The 20308-nt window shown below is 45.8% G+C and overlaps 1 protein-coding gene across 1 annotated transcript in view; it reads right to left on the bottom strand.

The window, feature by feature from the left end:
• The window catches only part of LOC116155726 (trafficking protein particle complex subunit 9-like), a 91145-nt gene extending 71199 nt beyond the window's left edge, over positions 1-19946 (bottom strand). The window contains exons 1-2 of the mRNA XM_064494286.1: positions 19700-19946; positions 14447-15012 (exon numbers count right to left, since the gene is read on the bottom strand). The gene's annotated coding sequence lies outside the window, so the exon portion shown is untranslated. The remainder of the gene's footprint in view (positions 1-14446; positions 15013-19699) is intronic.
• Between the last annotated feature and the right edge of the window lie 362 nt (positions 19947-20308).

Below are 20308 nucleotides of genomic sequence, written 5' to 3' on the forward strand. Positions count from 1 at the left end.
TTATTAATGTAACAGAAGACGTGAAAATATGAACCAGACTGCAATATCAGAGTTCAACCATGAGTACATGTTCTCCTCCATGGCCCAATCACGGGCAGGCAGTCACATGGCAAGCGTGGACAGAAGCAGAGCAGTAAGGATTTCTAGATTAATTCAATGGACTGAATTTCTGTTATACCAACAGATCTACTGCCTGGAAAACAACGCTAATCACGGTGCACTCTTCGTGGACAGTGGCCGAGACACGACTGTGAGCAACTGTTTGACTCTCCTTTCTCTGTCCTTTCTGGGCTAACTGATGCACAGATGTACAGAAATCCAGGGATGCAGATACATCTAAACACCCAAAGCCCGTCTCTGTGAGCCTCAAAACCAGACAGCCAGGGTTTAAATACCAGCCCTACCACTTACTAGCTCTGTGACCTTGGCCAACTTACACTCTGTGTGCCTCAATTTCCACACTGTAAAGCTGGGATAAAAATCAAACTTTTCTTACTCGCTTGTTGAGAAGATTGAAGGATACATTTCTGTAAAACGCTCAGAAAAGAATGTAGCACTTTTTTGGTGCTCAACAACTGTCAACTTAATATTACAGTGGTTTACAAGTCTCCCTTCTAATCATCATCTGTGTTTCCTGGCTAGTCTAAGTCCCAAAGAAAACCCTTATTTCTCCTTTTATAAAATCTTGGGGTGCACCGTTCTGTTCCATCCCACCACGTCTTTAAACTGAGGGAGGTGATGCCTCCTCCCCACTCCTCTGGGCCATGGAGAGTGCATCTCCCTTCACACCCCTGACCCCTTGTACACAGCTAGCCCTCCTCACACTAACAGAATGAGGTGTGATTCCAGGGAGACAAGCAGGGCATGTGAAACCCTTCCTTTCCCTCCAGGGTTGGCCACCCTTGGGAAGCACCTGGGATGCTCCGCTCCATGGCAGGACAGCCCTGTGCAGGATGGGGCAGATCCTCTCAAGGGAAGGCTCGCTGTGGCACAGAGATACCTGGGACAGGGTAAGTCTCTACTTCTGGGACACAGTATCACGACACTCATTTACCCACAGCCCTGAAGTTCATGGAGAACTTGGCTTCATCAGTAAAAAATAAGACATTTATCGCCTGTCTACTCTTTTGTGTCATCTCTCAGTTGGTGCTGGAGACAACATATGTATATTATTGGATCCCCTTAGGCCCCAACATATATGAAGTAACAAAAAATTCTGAGGCTTAACATTGTTTCAGGGCGACTGTGTAACAGTTCTGACTCTGCTGATGCTAAATTATGGGTATAGGAACTATGGAACCTCCTCTAATACCTTTCATCATAAAACCAGCTTTTCTTATTTTCCTGTTTCTTAGTAATTGCCAAAGACCATCAAATGAATGCTTCACACAAAGCAGCAGCTAAAGTTTATGAGCCCTCCTGACATACCCACTGTGGTAAACACTTCACATAACTTCTAATTCACACAATTCTACAAAGCAGATATGAGCGTCCCCATCTCACAGACGAGGGAAAAACTCAGAACGAACTGACTCAGGCTCACGTGGTTCAGTGGCAGCACGTACACACAAATCCAAGTCAAAAAACTACACCCCTTTGTATATGTACCAAGTCATTTCCCACCAATTAACACACATCGGCGGGGTCAATTCTCAGGGAACTCAACACACTTTTTAGCTTTAAGTTGCTCCAGAGGCCGCTTCTTGCTCTTTTATAAAATCCCGGCCCACTGATTTCTAACACTGGAAGAAAAGTCCGATTTTGCCATTGTTTGCACAGCAAGTCTGAAATGTTCACAGCGAGATGACAGAATAAAACTAAGATATAAGCAGAATAATTTTTCCAGGTAGACAGACACAATGGACATTGTGCTATTCTGAAGCATTAAGCGAAGAAATCAAAATAAAATCATGTTTTTTAAACCTTCTTTATAAACAGGAAAATTAAGACTCTAAGAAGGTGCAACAGCGCCACCTACGGCTAAAAATACCTTCCAGGTTCCCGGGAAACATGCAACACAAAAATTGCCTGTAAGATCAGAAAAGAGAATCAGGTAAATAAAGCTTGTGTACCACATACTGCACTTTGCTTTGGGGGAAGGGAGGGGTAGTCAGTATTTAATCTGATATTGCTAATACTCCTGAATATAAACAAAAGACACAGGCTCATGGAAACTCATCTTAGAAGAGGAAAGAATCCAGTCCAGCCACTTCATTTTACAGGAGGGGAGACTGAGACCTTGGATATGTCCTCCTGGCAATCCGCAGCAAAGCTCTCCTAGGCCTCATGTCTTGCACTGTAGCAAAAACCAACAGATCTATACTAGGCCTATATTCATAAAAGTCACGTCTGTAATTTTCCAACAGCAGGTAATCAAAGTATCTTGCAAAATACTTCTCAAAGGGCCAGGAAATCATACAAGTTTGTTGAAATAAAAAAAACATTTATTTACATATTAAAACAGCCTGAGCTTTATTCTCTCTATTAAAAATGTGACATGTCTAATCAAAATGGTGATATTTTAAAACCTGTTAAGAGTGCAGAAAAAAAATCAAAAGTTTCTTTAATCACAAATGAGAGAAGCTTATTCCCTGAAAGTGATCAATGCGGATTTTTCTAAACTTAATGTTTCTGGTCAGAATCCCACGAATTTAAAAGTCTGAGTGGATGTTTACACGGCAACATTAATTTTGAGCTTTAACACTACACATTCTGTGTAAATAATCTTCTAGGTCGTCTGCTTAAGGCAATTTAAATATTCCCTGTCTCACAAGAATGATACAGATTTCATTAAAACTTCATACTGCACTAAGGAAAAAAAACTGAATCCTCGTTATTTTAAGCCATATTCATATATATCATATATATACATACTGAATATGCATCGGAAATAAGCTACACTTTTTAGTATTCAGAGTTGATACTTCTAAAGTATCAGTCATTGTGACAGCACGTTTTTATTAAGCACCTCTACGGTGATTTGTATACAAGGAGTCTAACTCTCACAGTCAGACAAGGTAAACGATATTACTCAAATTTCACAAATAACGAAATGTATTTCAGCCATGAAAACAACTAACATATTCATCATCAGGAAAGAAAAGAGTAAGGATTTTACTTACAATACTCACTGACAATCTTTTCTTCCATACTAAGGCTACATAAAAACAATTCAGTCTGTGTAAATTTTTCAGTCAATAAGCTCCCCTAGAGAAAAACTGTAACATCATTAGCACCGGTTGGATTTTCAAAGCCCACTTCTCTTTTGCACAATAATTATTTTAAATGTTTTGTTTTTAGTGCTTACAAAGCACTAAAATAAAAAATAATTACCTTTTTAAGTCATTACCTGAGAATAAAACATTTGTGAAAATGCACAATTTTAATTTATGCCAGTCTGTCTCACATTCTCACTGGTGTCTCTCCTTTGAAGACCTCATCAGGCTGAGATCGCTAAAATCGGTCATTTATGGACTCAGAGGAGTTCGGGAAACCACTCAATGGGAGGCTGATTAGAGGAGCAATTGAGATTGCATCCTGTGCAGCCTGGATTCCAGCACCAAGCTAGACACCACCAGCTGCGTGTGATTTGGGACAAGCTGGCCCATCTCTCAATCCCTCAGCTGCAAAAAAGGAGACACTGATACCTACCCTCAAACACCTGCTATGAAGTAAAACATGAGGAAAGCATTTTAGCCTTAGGTAAGTGTCCAATCACAGAGAGTTTGGTCATTATTATGATGAGGATGGCTGTTAATAAATTAAGCTAGACCAAAAAGGAGAAATCACCATAAAGGAGAAACATTTTATGTCAATGAGCATTTCCTTTTGGATGGATTGCAGAATATTCTATTGATTTTTTTAATAAAACAAGTTTTGTCCATTAATTATAGATTTACAGGTTCATGGACAAGTCTCCAGAAAAAGAATTAGAGGCCTCTAAACTCTGAATATTAAGAAACTAAAGTTTAAAAAAAACAGGGTGGAGATTATACCTCATTTGGGAGAGTATGTGCTTAGCATGCACGAGGCCCTCAGTTCAGTCCCCAGTAACTTCATTTAAAAAAAATTTTTTAAGAAATGGAGAATTAAAGCAAAATGATGGAGGAATACAGAATTTTTTTAGAGACTCAACTCAGATTTAAGATGGGGAAAAAAACATCCATTTCTCAGAGGAATTCTTGAGAACTATGTAAACTGGGTCTGAGATGTCTAGTCTTTTAACATTATTCAAGAATTCATATTACCAAGTCTTAATACTACCTGATAACCCACAGTGGTGATAGTGATCGTAACAGCTGCCAACACGGATCGAGTTCCGGCTAGGACTGCTCTGTTCTGACATCTCTGCCCCTGAGGCCTCACCAGGCTGAGAGCACTAAATTCGGTCATTCATGAGCATCACGTGTAAGTCCTACATTTGTGATTCTCACTCCCCCCTCCCCAGCCCCTCTGAGGGAAGCATTGTTATCATGTTCTCCACCCGCAGACAAGGCTACTGAGGCACTGAGACTAAACCCGTTCCAGGTCACATCGGCATTAAAGGACGTCTGTATTTCTGCTGTTTTGCTTTTGACAAAGGAATCTGAGATATCAATTCAAGAGAGACTGTTAAATAATCAAGTCTGTCTGGTCTTCACCTCAAAGAGCAGATACTATAAATTCCTGATGTAGGATGAGGCTGCCGCCACAAACTGACTCAGCTTGAAATTAATATCCAAGATGAAGCAGCGGATACACGTAAATATTCACGAGTGTCAACTCCGCTCTCGGGTCTGGGCCCTTCACTGCCTGAACGGGGGTGAAGTCCCCACCCGTGTCTGGAAGGGAAGCGCGGCTCTTCCAGGTCTCACCCAGGCTTCACGGGCTCTTTCCCCCCACAGACTGTCCTCAACGATTAAATGCTCTCAAGATTTTTACACCATGCAAAACTAAAAGACATTTCTGCAGATGGAGCACTTTCTCAGGCTTAAACCTTTTTTGCCTACACTTAGCAAGGGTGAAAAAAGAAACATGACTCTGCAAAGTGTCTGACCCTCACCACTCACAGGAGTAGAAAGGCCACAGCAGAAGATGACGCTTCACATTGTAGGATGAGGTCAAAATAAAGCCGCCCCAACAACAGGCACTCCCTGAGACAGCGCTCAGCAGTCTTCTGCACACTCAAGGTTGTGCAGCCCTCACCACCATCTATCTCCAGAACACTTCATCACCCGAGAAGAGCACCCCTTTCACTAGCAGTCACTCCCTAACACCCCTCCACCCAGCCCCTTTCAACCATCACCTGCTCTCTGCCTCTGCATGTGCCTTTTCTGGGCATTTCAGATCACTGAAATCAACAATATGTGGCCGTTTGTGTCTGGTTCCTTTCACTTAACATGCTGTTATCAAGGCTCGTAGATGTTGAAGTGGTATCAGCATCTCCCTCTTTTTTTTTTTTTGAAAATGTTAAAGTTTATTAGAAGGTGGTAAGTACTGTCAAAAAGAGTATAGTGGAATATAATGGATTGGGTTTCAAAGATAAAAGGTCGGGTTGAGCAGACAGGGTGGACTTCCCAGAACAGGAGCTCTTTTTCATCTGCTCTTTTATTTTTATTTTTTCTTTTTTTGTCACACTTACTTCTGAATAATATTCCACTACATGGAGATACTACATTCTTTTCATCCATTCAGCAGCTATGTATGGACGAGGTCCAGAACAATGAGTGAAAAATGTGAATAACAGGGATGGCATTTAAACAAAGGGCAAGATGTACCTTAAAAAATAAAGCCAACCAATGGAGGCACAAGGAAATTCACTGCGTTTCTGAGCAAAGTGCATGCTTGCTTCGGCAGGATTACCGTGCATGGCTGGGGCTGATATTGGCAGGAATCACGGTGAGGGTGTCATCTGAGAAGACTCTCTACTGCAAGCAGCTCAGGTAATTCTCATCCCTCATCCTGTATTTTTAGAGCCATGTTTCTTGGTTTCTCTTATTTCAAGTAATAGCACTTTAACTACACATCTGATCATCTGCATCAGACCACCTTACATCCAAGCCACAGAAAATCATTCACTGACCGGAGCAGCTCCAGGACATAACGATGATGGATCAGGGAGTACTTCAGCATCCCAGCCTGCAGGTATAAACCCAACATATACCCTGTTGATGTCAAGAAAGTAAAATGCATGGAAATATCTCACTGCTGGTGCATGACATCTGCCCCCAAATTGCCCCAAAATCATGCTGGCAAAGAACTACTCAACCCGCTCACTACAAAAAAAAAAAAAAAAGAAAAAAAGCTAAGAAGGCAAATTTGGGCTCTTCCATTGAAAACCAGCAACCATCACTGCCAGTATCTGATGTGGAATGCTCCTGACTTCAAAAACCACTGCACAGTTACTTTTCAAACGTGAAAGGTATATATGTATTCCACGTAGATGATATTACAGAAGGATTTTTCTTTTCAAAATTTCCAGTTGCAACATTAGAACAAGAAAGTTTTTGTTTCAGCTTTAAAAAAAATCAATTATCTTCCACTTTCTTAATGTTGATCCTATTTTTATTTTATAAAGGGAGCTATGCTGCATATTATAAACCAACTGTTTGGCTTCTGCAAACAAGAACTGTATGACTTCACTATTTCAGAGCAAACTTTAACGATGCTTTGAGAGGTGGGGCCTGTGGCGCTCACTAACTGCTCTTTAAATACTGACAAGGATGTGCTATTAAGTAATGCAAAGGCTCTAACTCCACATTAACTCAGAAACCAAAGAAACTACACCAAAACCTTACTTTATCATTTTTAAATATTCCGATTCTTTTGAATACTAAATTTCTTAAAAGATATGATTTCTTTTTGAGAAAAACAACAGCTGTATTAAATTTCCTCTCACCAAGAAAGCAATCTTTATCAAGAATGAAAACCCCTATGGAAATCCAAAAGACGGGACGTTTCTAGCTAAGTGAACATGCAGATCTGAACACAAACTTATGTCCTATCAGATCTCACTCGAACGAGCGGAACAAAGTACTGGGCTACCCTAGAACTTACCTCTTCTGTTCCAAATGTTGGCTGAGATAAGATCATCAGGCAAGGCAGGGAAGGAGAGAAGTGGAAAGTCCACCTGGCGACCTCCATCTGTTTTCTTCCAGCCACAAGGTGCCGCTAGGGCGGCCCCGCTAACAAGCCCTCCCCAAAAGGAAATCCGGCATCCATACTGCCCCTGCCTTCCCCAAGCAACCCCGACGTCCCTCTCCCACTGGTCGCCTCCCAGCCTGAGAATGGTCTTCTAATGCCCCCCCAGTTGGTGGCACCCTCCCCCTCTTCCCCGCTACACACACACACACACACACATAGCCAGGGCAGCCTTCCCAAAGCACAAATTTGATTACATCAACCCCCACTTCAAACACTTCAGAGGCTCCCTGGTAGAGTTCTAGCCCCACCCCTGACCCTGACCCTGACCCTGCTCGCCAAGCCTCACCTCAGTACCATGGTCCCTGGTGACCTCAGGGGACCCCTGAATTGCTCCTACTTCCCACTTGTCTCCAGGCTCATCTTGACTATTTCTCAAGGAAGCCTTCCCTCCCTCCAACCTCCGAACTTTGTTCCTCTGTTCCTAGAACATTCTAGGCTAAGTCAACTTCTGACACTGCTAAGCTCCCAAGAAGCTAATAAATTTTGCTTATTAATGTGGGCCCACTCTCCCCTAGACACTCAGAAGTGCGCATGTTATGAATAAATGAATGACGGGATGGGTCTCAAAGGGAGAGACTTACCTGCTCTCGCCCATCCCTGCCCTTCTTTCTGTAGAATATCAGAAGCAAAACCAGAAGTACCTTTCCTGAGAGTCACTTCCTGCTGACACCCTTCACTGCCTCCTGGGTCAGTTTTAGTAAAACCCAAGCTCCTCCAAAGCCCTCCTCCCAGGTCCTCTCCAGTGTCCTCCCCAGTAGGGGCACCATTCACCCTGGACCACAGAGGGCACTTTCCCCGGGTCTCCACCCCACAAGCCTCCATGTCTCTGCCCGGGCTTCACCTGCCACCTGAGCCACCTTCTTGACTCCTTCTCCTGGCTGACTCTTACTCTGTCCTCAGAACTGTATGTAGAGCCCATTTCTTCCAGGAAGTCCTCTCTGATAATGTCCTTTAGTTCTTGGCTGGGCTTCCTCTAGAGCAGCAGTGCATGGCGACCAAATGGTGTTTGTCCACCCACTCCTTTGAGACCATGACATCTTGGAGGCCACGTGGGAAATAGGAGTGAGATGACAAGAGGGTAAGGAAGAGCTAAAACCAAAATCAGAGCCCAAGTTCAAAATTTAAGTATCCTTTCTCAGAAAAAAAGAATAAAATATTTCATACGTGTGTCATTTGGCTACGATTTTTGTGGCTCATGGAAAACAAGAGCTTGGTGTTCTAGTCCAAAAACCAAGTTACATGCAAAGAAATGTATATATTCATATATAAAGCAAGCCAGAACTGCTCAACAACTGTTTGCAGTTTAATTCCAAAGGAACTTTGATAAAGGCAATCTCTCTCTCCTTTTTTTTTTTTTTTTTTTGGAATCATATAGTTTCAGAAGTATTTGTATAACTAAGTGATTGCTACAGCCCATGATTCTGCACTGGAGTGTTTGGCGTTGAGGAAGCCCAGATTACATGCACTGTGTAAATGCAATCACACCAACACACTGACAGGTGCCCTAGTGGCTGAGCTGAATTTTCAAAGCAGACAACCTTACAATGGAACACAGTTCTAAGTAGAAAGTAAGAAATGCAATGTTCTGTACTCAATTTCATACGTTATATGGGCCATTAACCGATAGTGCATCTTGTCTAATGAAACCCAAAAATAAATTGCCAACGTCGATTTTCTCCATCTGATCGTTTTATGTTAACATTGTTTATCAAACCCTCAATCCATACGGAAAACTCAGGCTTACGCTGCAGCAGAGTTACATCCCGCAGAAGACAGCGGATCAAGGAAGAACTGGAGAGTTTCCCTTCAGAAGCTGCTAAGTCTGGTTTTTCACCTGTATGTCATTTGCAACCACGTCATCGTCAAAGGAGTAAGACCTTACATCGGTGGGGCGTAAAGCACTGCTTTGTTTCCGAACAATCAAAGAACACTGAGCTTTGTGAAACAGTCCTGAGGCACTTAAATCGCACTTTTTCTGAAAGGCTCCAAAACTGACCCACTTCACCATTCCAGGTACAACAGGGAGGTACCGGAATTAGTAGATAAAACATGCCCTTTAATTCTGACAAGGCCCAGCTTGAATCCTGCTACAGCATTTACTAGCCGCTAAATGGACCGATACCTTAACCCCTCTGAGAAGTCTTGCCAATCCGCAAAAGGGGGCTGCCACTGCCCACATGGGAGGGATGGATGTGAATGGAACACGCAATTAGGGCGGCCGACTGGTACCTGACACAAGGCCTGGCTAGTTTACCTCCGCTGCCCTTCTCCCCCTTTAAACTTGCACTGTTGCCTCTGGTAAGGATCAAGCCCCCGCAAGAGACTGCCCGATTCTTCTGTGTATCCCCGTATACATGACTTACCCTTAGGAGGCCAGAAAAACTGCCTCCTCCTCAGTTACTGTCAATATTCTTTAGAGTCTGTGTTTTTTTAACTCTATTTTGCAGGAAGACTATTCCAGAAGTGTCCAAGCACCATTCTCCAGGTTGGCTCCCCTCACAGCACCCATCCCTTTTCATCTCAGATCCTCTGTCTAATTGCCTTCTGTTCATGGGAAAGAGAGTCCGGTAGGGTCGGGACTCCCTAGGACTCTTTCCCACCATCACAGGTAAGTGTGACTACCTTCTCCCCACTCCCCAATCCAACTCCAGCTTCTGAGGAGTCTCCCCTCCCGGACCCTGAAGCCTCTGCATCTTCCCAAGACACACACGTGGCCACGACCCTCCCTTTATATTTCATCCTGGCTGGCCCTGCCCACCACCCAGCCCTTTAAGGATAAATGGCATTGCTCTGAAAATCCCAAATGCCACTGACTGACACACCAAAGCTGCATTATCTGGGCTTTCCTCCAACCGAGGCACAGCCCTGCCTTCCCTCAGCCTCAGTCTGCACCTCTTGAGAAGAGCTAACCCACATGTAAGGCTGTGAACTCCAGCTAAGAAGGACAAATCCCAACATGTGTCTCTAGTCCGGCACCTTCACCTGAGCCCCAGGCTCATAGACCCGAGTGCCTCTTTGAAGTCCTAACTTGGATGACAAATGGCATCTTAAAAATGCCTCATGTCCACCATTTACTCTGGAATTCGATTCCTGACAGGTACCTCCCAGGCTCCCCATTTAACTAACAGAACCATCACCCACCTAGGTGTTTGAGGTCATATTCAATATCCCCTGTTCCCTCCCACCAGCCCTGCCATGGAATCAGTCCTGTTATTTCCATTGCTAAGCCCATCTCAAGTCTGGTTCTGCAGGGACCATGGCCATCACCCCATAAGCTCACAGCATGGTGCAGTGAGTCACAGTCCTCCGAATGGTGCTCCCTGGAGGAGGAGGCATCTCCTGCCGCTGGTCACCTCAGAAGGCACTGGATTCTCACACAGGAGGCCCAGGAGAAGGGACTCAAAGTTCATCCACGGTCTGAGCTTTGAAGGACCCGAGGTCTGGGGGAGCTCCTAATTAGCAGACACACCTGCCAGTGAGCAGAAGAGAATGGAGGAACCCAGGCAAGGCTGTTCTCACTCCGACCCCTGGGGTCTCAGGAGCCACGGGAAAGGCCTGTGTCCAGGGCACAGCCCAGCCATCACAGATCGCAGCCTGCATTTGCCAAACCGGACAGCCTAGACTCCTTCTATTTGTGACACTTATTTCTGTTCTGTTCCCCACCCAGAATGTGGTGGATTCTTTCATAAATTCTGGCCTGTCTCAAGCAAGACCAAGTCAGTGAAAAACGCAGTGTCGACATTTGGACCAGAGCATGAAAGGAGAAACAAAGCCTCAAGGTCAGCATGATGGTGGTGGCCAAACCCTTCCCCTGGGTGAGATGAACCATGGTAGGGGTGAGAATGCAAGGTTTGGTCGGCCAAAGCATCTTCCTTCACGGCTGACTAGGGTATTGGGGTCTCACTACCGAAAAGTAACGACACGGCCGTCAGTGGTGGACGTCAGCTGCAAGAGACACTGAGTCAGACATTTACTGCCAACGTGGGTTAAAAGCAAAGGCCAGTGCAGGGAGGCCTCCACGGCTGCTGAGGCAAACCACAGACCCGGTTCTGAATGCCCACTGGATGAAGCAGAGTGGAACATGCGGTCCCCTTTAGAGGTCACTGTGTCCACCAGATCCAGGTGAGCCAGCCTCTTTGGAGAAGGCCATGTTGTCCTGATACTCAGAAAAACCAGCCTCGTACAGGGAACAAAATAGTGGCATGGATTTTGGACCCGATACTGCCCCTTTATGAAGGCAAAGTAAAGTAAATGGCATAGGGGAATTTGAATGCAAAAAAAAAAAGTGACTGCTTCCTCCAACAGCGTACCCTGCAGCTGCTCAACCCCAAGCCTGCCACTTCCTCACCAGTGACCACCGGCCAAGAAGGGCTATCACGCACGTCACACAGCGACAGCCAGGAACCGCGTGCTGAGCACTTTTGTGTAAAAGCAGATATCGAGCAAGGTGCTGCAGACTTTGACTTTAGAAGTTTAAATATTCCATGAAAAGAATCCTTCAGCAGCTGCCTAAATCAATTCCCATCTCACTTCTTCAAAACAAACGAACAAATTTAATAAGTGTGCATTCATCACAAAATATGAGGAGGACCAAACAGGTTCCTCAAAGCAAGGATCTTAACAGGTATCAAACACCAGTGGGTGATGTGTTAACAAAGCAAATATTCCAAAAAATTAGAAAATTAAAAGATGTCTAGGATAATACATGGATCAAGGCAGCTGTTAAGTTTTTGGTTTTTAAAGCGATGGAGACAGCACGGAGGGTGATCCAGCTATTTCCAATGCAGGGTGTGCACAGACCACCTTTTCAGATGCAACAACATACTCAAAGGGCAGTACAAGAGAAAAAGGAAAAAAGAAAAAGGAAAAGAGGAACAAGCGAAAATTAGAAACACACAAGAACAAAAATGAATTTGACAGCCTGTACAAGAATTTAAGTGAGCGTGTGAGGCCAGGGATGCAGGGACAGTGAGACCCATTCTCACCTCCTGCTCCAGGGAAGGCAGGGGCCTGTGTGGAGCAGCGCTGCCAGGGGACACCAACGTGGTCAGAGCCCCAAACCAAAACTCCACCTACATGCGTCTAGACAGCTTTTGAGCTACAAATTATGGTCACATTTCAGGCTGGACAGTTTTACTCACTCCCACCAAGAGTAGCAGGAGAGGATTAGGCTCTGCTCCTGCACCAAAGCGTTGTTTTATAAATTAATGACTGTAGAATAGTAAAAGGAACAATGGAGTAAAAGTGACTGGAGAAGAACGTGCTTGACCCGAGCTCACAGGCCGCGTTATCTCACTGATGTTCAGATGCTGGCTGGGTGCTTTTTGTACCACAACAGACAGACCCACCAGGAGGGAGGTTTAATGCGCTGCTGTATTTTGATGCTGAGAACCATGCCTGGTACACGAGGTTCTGGGTAAACAATGGTGACAGTGTCAAACACTATGGGCTAAGCACACATCCAACTACTCTGCGAAATCCCAAGGAAAGACTTGAAAAGGCAAAAACAAGCTGGCATTCTCTGGTGTGTCTACAGACTCAGAACCAAGCAGTTGCTGAGCAAAAATGTCACCAGTGCCTCCTATGAGAAAAGAGGAAGCACTGGCCATGGGCCTGGGGCATGGCTCCAGGCTTCCACTGCTCACCCACCAGTCTGTCCAAGGGGAGAAGTTGGTCCCTTCTTACGTTGCACCGATGCACCTACCTGGACTAACGCCTGGAGGCTCAGCAGGAGGTGACAGGTGAGGTGAACGGAGCCAGTCTGGGAGAAGCCCGGTGCTGGCAGCTGTGCCTTCAGCAGTGCCCAGGCTCCTAAACCTGCCACCTCATCTCCAAGGAGCAGAAGGGGATTGCGGACATGTAGATCGCAGGGCCGTGTGAGGACAAGTACAGATCATTGCCACGACATGCCTTGCCCCTTCCTTAAGCCAGAGAGGAATATCCGGGGAGGAACTGAAAATTCATGCAGAGTTTGCCAGGCATCCACACGCAGGTGGGACTCTGGTCCCCTGTGCCTCTCACTCACAGGGCTGGTCTGGACATTCTTTTTTTCAATTCTCTGGCACCTTCTCCTCCAACTGACCAACAACCAGAAAGTAGGATCTGATCTTGGGCAAGTTCAAGAATCACAGATCACCGCCTCCAAGCGGACCCGGCTGCACGTGCTAGTTTCCCCGACCGTCACCTGTGAGACCACCATGAGTGCTCTCCAGACTCAAGGCCCGAGGCCGTAGGCCGGGGGTACACAACTTCCCTCACTTTCCCCAGCAAAGGGGGACCACCTCTCGGCAAATGCATCTCAACCTCTTCTGCCCGAGGGACAGCACAATGGACACACGGGGAAACAGAGCAGAAAGTGGGGGTGGCGGGTAGGCAGCCCATAAGAGCTCGTCTGCAGTTTCGAGGCAAAGTGAGGCCTTTGACCTAATCACAGGGACAAAGTGAGGATGAACCTTTCCCTGCTCTGTCCCATACTCCGTGACACGCCTTTTCCTGCGTAAGGAGTTCATTCGGAAATCCCTGGCGGTGTTTCTGATGACCTAACATGGCATGGTGGCTGTCGGGCATGAAGAGAGGGCCTGAGCCGTGCAGGTACTGGGCCTAGGAGTCAGGAGACACCGGGTCCACCCCCAGCTCAACCAGAGCCTCGTTCTGCATCTCGGGATTCAGCATCTCTTATCTAAGCAAATGGATGAGACTGTCCCAGGACAGGCTGCCCAAAAGAAATGAAATGAGATCCATGTAAAGAAAGTTTCCCAGTTGCCACATTTAAAAAGTAAACAAAGAAACAAACAAAAAACAAATACTAGAAAGTGATTTTAAGAACAGATCTTACTTATTCTACTGTACGTAGAATACTATCAATTTGACATGTAATCAATATAGAAAGGAACAAGGTAGATTACATTCCTTTTATTAGATGTCTCAGCATCTGATGTTCATTTGACCTACAGCACATGTCAGCTCAGACCAGCCTCCTCCCCAGCTCTCCTAGCATCAGAGGCTGTGGCTACTCTATTGGACAGCAACTCCAGGGGTCCCACCAGGGGTCCTGGCTGAAAAGCTGGAGTAAGTGTCCACAATATCCCTAAAAGGATCTCTCTGAAACAAAGGCGGATTCACTTTTAAATGTCTGTAAACCAGCGGGCTGCACCTCCATCCACTCTTGGCTACAAGACGGCCCTCTTCCTTGATGATCCCTTCCTGGATATACGGAAGCAATCTGGCACACATCGAGGGTGGCCGGGCCTCCAGGTAGACTTACCTGCTGTCTGTGTCCAATCCCATGAAGTCCTCCTTCTCAAACAAGGTGCAGAGGAGGGGGATCTTATCCCCAGACTTGTTGGGGGCCCTATCCAGCCACTTGGACTTGAGCATGATGAAGAGACAGACAGTGAATTCCTCAATACTCTTCTCCACCAGCCTGCAGTCCTCGTAGATTGAAGGCCACGTCGGTACGCTTCTGCTCGGCTACCTACCCATGCAGCACAAAGAGCTGAGAGTCATTAACGATGTGCCATACAGCTCCTCTGCACGTGGAGCTTCTCGAAGGCCTTGGCCGAGAGGCAGTCGGCAATGGTGACAAGGCCCACTACCTTGCTGTGTGTCTGGAAGATTACCCACCCATTCTCGGGTGCATAGTGGTGCCTGTAGTGGATACAGAGTGCCCAATGGGAGCCACAGGGGCTGATCTGGCTCACCAAGGTGATTCGCTTATAGATGCAAAAGAAATTCTCCTCTGAGATGATCCCAATGGCTTGGACCACCACGGGGAGAATCTGGTCGTTCTCAGCGCACTGCACGTAGTCAGGGATGCTCATGTTGCAGCCCCTGCCGAGAGGGGAGAGAAGATCGATATACTTACTCTGCTGTGGGCTGTGGGCCCCTCTGGATTGCGGTGAGCTGGTGTGTATCAGCCAGAAGGCAAGGGAAGCCCAAGCAAAGACGGGGGTACAGTTTGTCCTCAGTGCCTGCACATGGCTACTGTAGGTCGGATCACATTACCCAGCTTTTGGTCTAGGCTTCCTGCCCCTGCAGAGCAGGGTCATTTCTTGTTTTCTGTTCCAAGCACCTAGCCAAACCCTAATGCAAAGACAGTGCTCAAAACTGCTGAATAAAGAAATGAACAAAGGAACTGCTTTCCACACCCCTTTAAGCAGAATATAAAGAAAAGAAACACAGTGGGATCAAAATATCTGGATTTCTATCCAATTTATTTGAACTCCTAAGCTGCAGAATAATGAATAAGAAAACTTGCCTTGGGGAGGAGGGTACAGTTCAGTGGTAGAGCACGTGCTTATCAAGTATGAGGTCCTGTGTTTAATCCCCAGTACCTCATTTAAAAAATGAAACAAATAAAAAATCCTAATTACCCTCCTCAAAAAATATTTTTTAATTCAAAATTCAAAAAACAGCTTGAAATTGACACAACATTGTAAACTTGACTATACTTCAATTAAAAAAAAATCATTGCCTTAGAAGAAATTATCTGGATTACGGAAGTTTGCAAATGTTAAATGCCTAGGTTACAACCTGCATAAAAAGGGGGGACTGTACAAATTTACTATCCCTCCTTTATCAGCAATATTTCCTTTTGGGGGGTTATAACCTCTCAGAGCTAATTTTCTCAGATTAAAAAACAGAAAACTTTACCTGATTTTTTAGTACCGCTGAAGAATCTGATAACCCTATTAAAGCATCTGACACACAGAGTTTATTCAATAAATGTTTGTTGAATGAATGAATAAACAAGCAAAGTGAATGCTGCTCCCTGCCACAGACCATCATAATGGTACTGCCTGGAAATCCCAAGCCCACGTTCACCCGACTCTACACTAACCATGTGGGTGACCTGGGCAGGCCTGTGTGATTCTCTAAGCCCCAGTTTAATCATGAATAGAAATGAGGGCAATAACACAAACCTCAAAGGCTTAGTGATTCAGTAATGAATTGTACCCGAAATTTGCAAGATTGAACCGTTAAGGAAAATTGGGCAAATTGTCCATAGGCCCTCTCCATATTATCTCTTACAACTACATGGGAATCTAAGTTACATCACAAAATTAAAAGTCTAATTTTTAAAGAGGCTATTGAGGTTAAATGAGCTCACTGTCTCAAATAAGGAACACACAGCACAAATAGGACAATCCCTAGACCATGAGATACACTCAGTTAAATTTCCCACTGAACCCACTGGTCCCTCCAATTTCAGAGCACGAGGATGGGTCCTCGTGGCCAAAGGCCACTGCACCTGAAGCTAACAAAGCTAATGGCCCCCACTTCCAAGAGCCCCTGTCACCACCCTAGGTCTAAGTTTGTATTTGTAATTTTTTTTCTTTTTATTAAATAGAAACCCCCAATTGCATAGCCTTCAGGTCAGCAAAACCTGACCACAGAGATCATGATGGCAGCCCTTCTTGGTGAAACAATAAAATGAAAAGCTATTTCCACAAGAACTCTGTATAAATCTACTAGGGAACGTCATTCTGGACTGAGAGGAAGAGGACTGGGGAGGAGGGGGCAATCTGGGGCACAGAGGACCATGGGCCACCTGTCCCATGATGGACTTTAGTTTCAAAACTCACCCTCCAGGAACTTCAAAATACACACAGACAGAGTGCTATGGACAAGATTTTTTTTTTTTTTAAAGAAATCCCTGACTCCTTAGCAGGTCTTGTTTCTACCGAGAAACAAATGGATTATGTGTATAATGTTTCACAAAAACCCTAAAATACTATCACCCCAACTTCATACATGAAAAAACTGATGGAGAGAGGTTTATCACATTGTGCAAGATTAGAGAGAGGCCACATCAGACACCGTATTTAAACCCAATCCCCTGCTCCATTGCTCACACCAGAAAGTGTGACATACTGCTCCTTTCCTGCCCTTTCCCTGCAATAAATCTCTGAAGAGTCTTTCCTGTGCCACCTGGAATCACAATCACATCAGCTTTCCACAAAGAGCTATGTCACTCCTTGGAGGACATTTCAAAATCTAAAGGGTTGGAATGAGAGGAGAGATTTGCATTTTCTGTTTCTCAAAGGAAACATGGCTTTAAAAGAAACTGAAAAGGACTTATCTAGTCTACAGTCTCATTGTGCAGAGAAGGAAACGGAGGCTCAGAAGAGATGAGGAAAGGGCCTTATTAACAAATATTGCCTGAGTGCAGCACCAAGCCAGCCCTGGGCACTGTTGTGGGAGGATCTGGGAGGCCCAGGAGAATGAGTGTTAGAAAAAGGAAAGAGAAGAAGCATACAAAGCCCTGTCTCTACATCACCATAACATGGAGTTGCACCAAATTACCCAGTATGGGTGCAGCCAAAATTAAGGTTGGCTAGAGAGGTTATAGAAACCTAGAAGTCTCAACTATAGTGGAAATACCAACATTTACTATGCTTTTTTCCCAGTTCAAGCATCAGCTCAGTGGGCGCTCTCTACCAGGGACTACACGAGGCCTGGAGTTCTCCAAAATACAGATCTCTATTACCACGTGTGCAAACCACATACAGGTCCACCAGAAGAATAACGCCCACAGATAAGATGGAATTACTGAAACTGAAAGCAACCAAGCAGCATATATTAACTAGGAAAAAAGATGCTGCTAGAAATGGACTCATGGGCATAGAAACAAACTGTGGTTAGCAGGCAGGAAAAGGGGGATTAACAGATACACATTAATAAATATAAAATAAATGACAAGGACCTGCTATATAGCACAGGGAACTATATTCAAGTTCTTGTAATGAGTTGTACTAAAAACAATCTAAAACGTATGTATATACATATGAATATGTTTATAACTGAATCTCTGCTGTACACCTGAAACTAACATTGTAAGTTAACTACACTTCAATAAAAAATAATTAGAAAAATAAAAGCAATTCTTTAAAAAAATAAAAGAACACTGTAATCCCCGTAGCTGTAGGTGGTGGAGAATTCTGGCTGCAAGCAGCAAGTCCACTGTATCACTCCAGCACTGACTGTCACCCTTTCTGACTATCAGAGAGTCACTTGGCTTCACTGAGGTTACTTTTCTCTTCTGTGAAAGACTACATTTGCAACTAACAATGTATAGAATCTCATCATTCACAAGCCCCAAAAGTAGTGAGGACTTCCCATGGGCCAGGCTCTGGACAGATGAAAAGATAGGGTCTCAGATATATTCATGGTTAGAAGAAGTTTATGCCATAAAGACATTAATTCTTCCTGTTTTGATAGACAGATTCAATGCAATTCTGATTAGAATTACTACCAGATATTTCATGGAATCTAGCAAGTTAATTCATGGTCAGGAACAGCCAAGAAACTTCTTTAGAACCACCACTGGGTAAGGGTGAATAGGTCATTGATTTCCACTGTTCTTTCAGAATTGACGAAAACGTTCTGGAATAATAATGGTTGCAGCACTGTGAATATGCTAAAAGCTGCTGAATTGTACCATTTAAATGGATGGACTTCACGGTGTGTGAACAATATCACAATAAAGCTGTTATATGAAAAATAATCTCTTGACAATTTATTTTCCCCTCTATACAACTAGTCTGCCGCACAATTTAAGAAAAAGAAAAAACCAAAACAAACCAAACTGTGTGCCAGGAGCTCTTTAGGACTGCAATGTCCCTAGGTCTCCAACGCCTCTGGTGGTGCTGTTCCTGTTAACACACCCAAGCTGGGCTGGGCTAGTTAGGGACTGTAACTATCTTTCTAAAATCGACGGTCACACATTTCAGCCTGGGAGAGGAAAGCCTGGAGGATGTCACATACTCATGCCTTCAGCTCATTTTTAACTGAACCAAGTCCTGCTTTCAACACTGTAATCCCTCTCAGTATAAAACCATGTGACATCATCAAGCACCGCCATCATGACACCTGAAAGTGTTCAAGGAACTTTCCTGGGGCAGAAACACTGAGGGAGGTGACGGAAGCTCCCTCAGCACTGACGCTCCCTTTTGCAGACTTCACCAGGACAAGCTGGGCTTTACGGCCGGAGGCTCTCAGCCTGGGGAGCAGCGCCCACGCCAGGGAGAGGAGGGCAGCCCAGGGGTCACGGGGCAGGGAAAGCGGGGGATTGGGGACGCGGGCTGCAGCTCCGCTCGGAGGCCAGCCCCAGTCCCAGCTGCCCCGTCCGGGTCCGCAGACCCCGCCGTCCCGGTACACAGCCCGCCCAGGGACGGGGACGGGCCGGCGGCTGAGGAGAGGAAGCCGGGGAAGAGAGGACTCGTGGGCGGGAGAGGGGAAGGGGACTCCAGCCGCAGACTGAGGGGAGACCAGCTGGGGCGAGAGGCGGCAGGTGCACACCTGGCCCTGAGCAGCTGTGGCCGGGGCGCCTGGGCAGGTGGCGCGGGCAGAGGGGCCTGGCCCGAGCAATATAGCTGAACACACGCTGAATCATGCCCTCCCGGGCTGTGACACGTGGACCGCCCTCCCGCAGCCGCCTGAACCTTTCCCGTGAGCCCACCACCTTGCACTTCCACAGCCGGAAGCCCCAGCCCCGGGGCAGGAGCTAAAGGCTTACCGGTCGACATAGCTGAGAAGACTTTGGGGCAGATCCCCGGCTCGGAGCTGGAGCTTCCAAACCGCGGTCCACCTGGCACTGACTGCGCATGCGCAGGAGGGCCAGCGATCCTCTGGTTTCTGTGAGAGAAGCTGCGGAAGTGAGGGAGGGAGAAGATGGGAGGAGGAGGGGAGGAGGAGAAAAGTGGAGGGAGACAGATGGACAGGAAGTGTAGAGAGAAGGGAGGGATCTGGAGAGGGGAGGGGAGTAGCAGAGATGGAGAGAAAAATGTTTACCTCTGGTGGCATCCTGAAACAGAAGTCAGTCCTGCCTCTGTACCCTTCACTAACACTTCAAGGCCCGCAGCTCAAATTTTCCCTCCCTGGTCCAGCCCTCCAGCCAAGGCCTCTGCAGAACCCCTACGGGATCAAACCCGTTGACCCCACGCGGAGCTGGGTTCCCTGTTGCTCTGGGAACCAAGCACCCGAAGGTGTTGTCGCTCAGAACTACCTTGGGAAGAGTTCATATTCCCCTTTTACACGCTGGGAAACAGGCAGGCACGATCTCTGCCTTAGCTCCACTCTTCCAGGTGTTGGGCTGGTGGGGAGCGGGAGGTACAAGATCAGAACC

This window comes from Camelus dromedarius, chromosome 15 (genome assembly GCF_036321535.1).
Source record: "Camelus dromedarius isolate mCamDro1 chromosome 15, mCamDro1.pat, whole genome shotgun sequence".
Taxonomy (NCBI): domain Eukaryota; kingdom Metazoa; phylum Chordata; class Mammalia; order Artiodactyla; family Camelidae; genus Camelus; species Camelus dromedarius.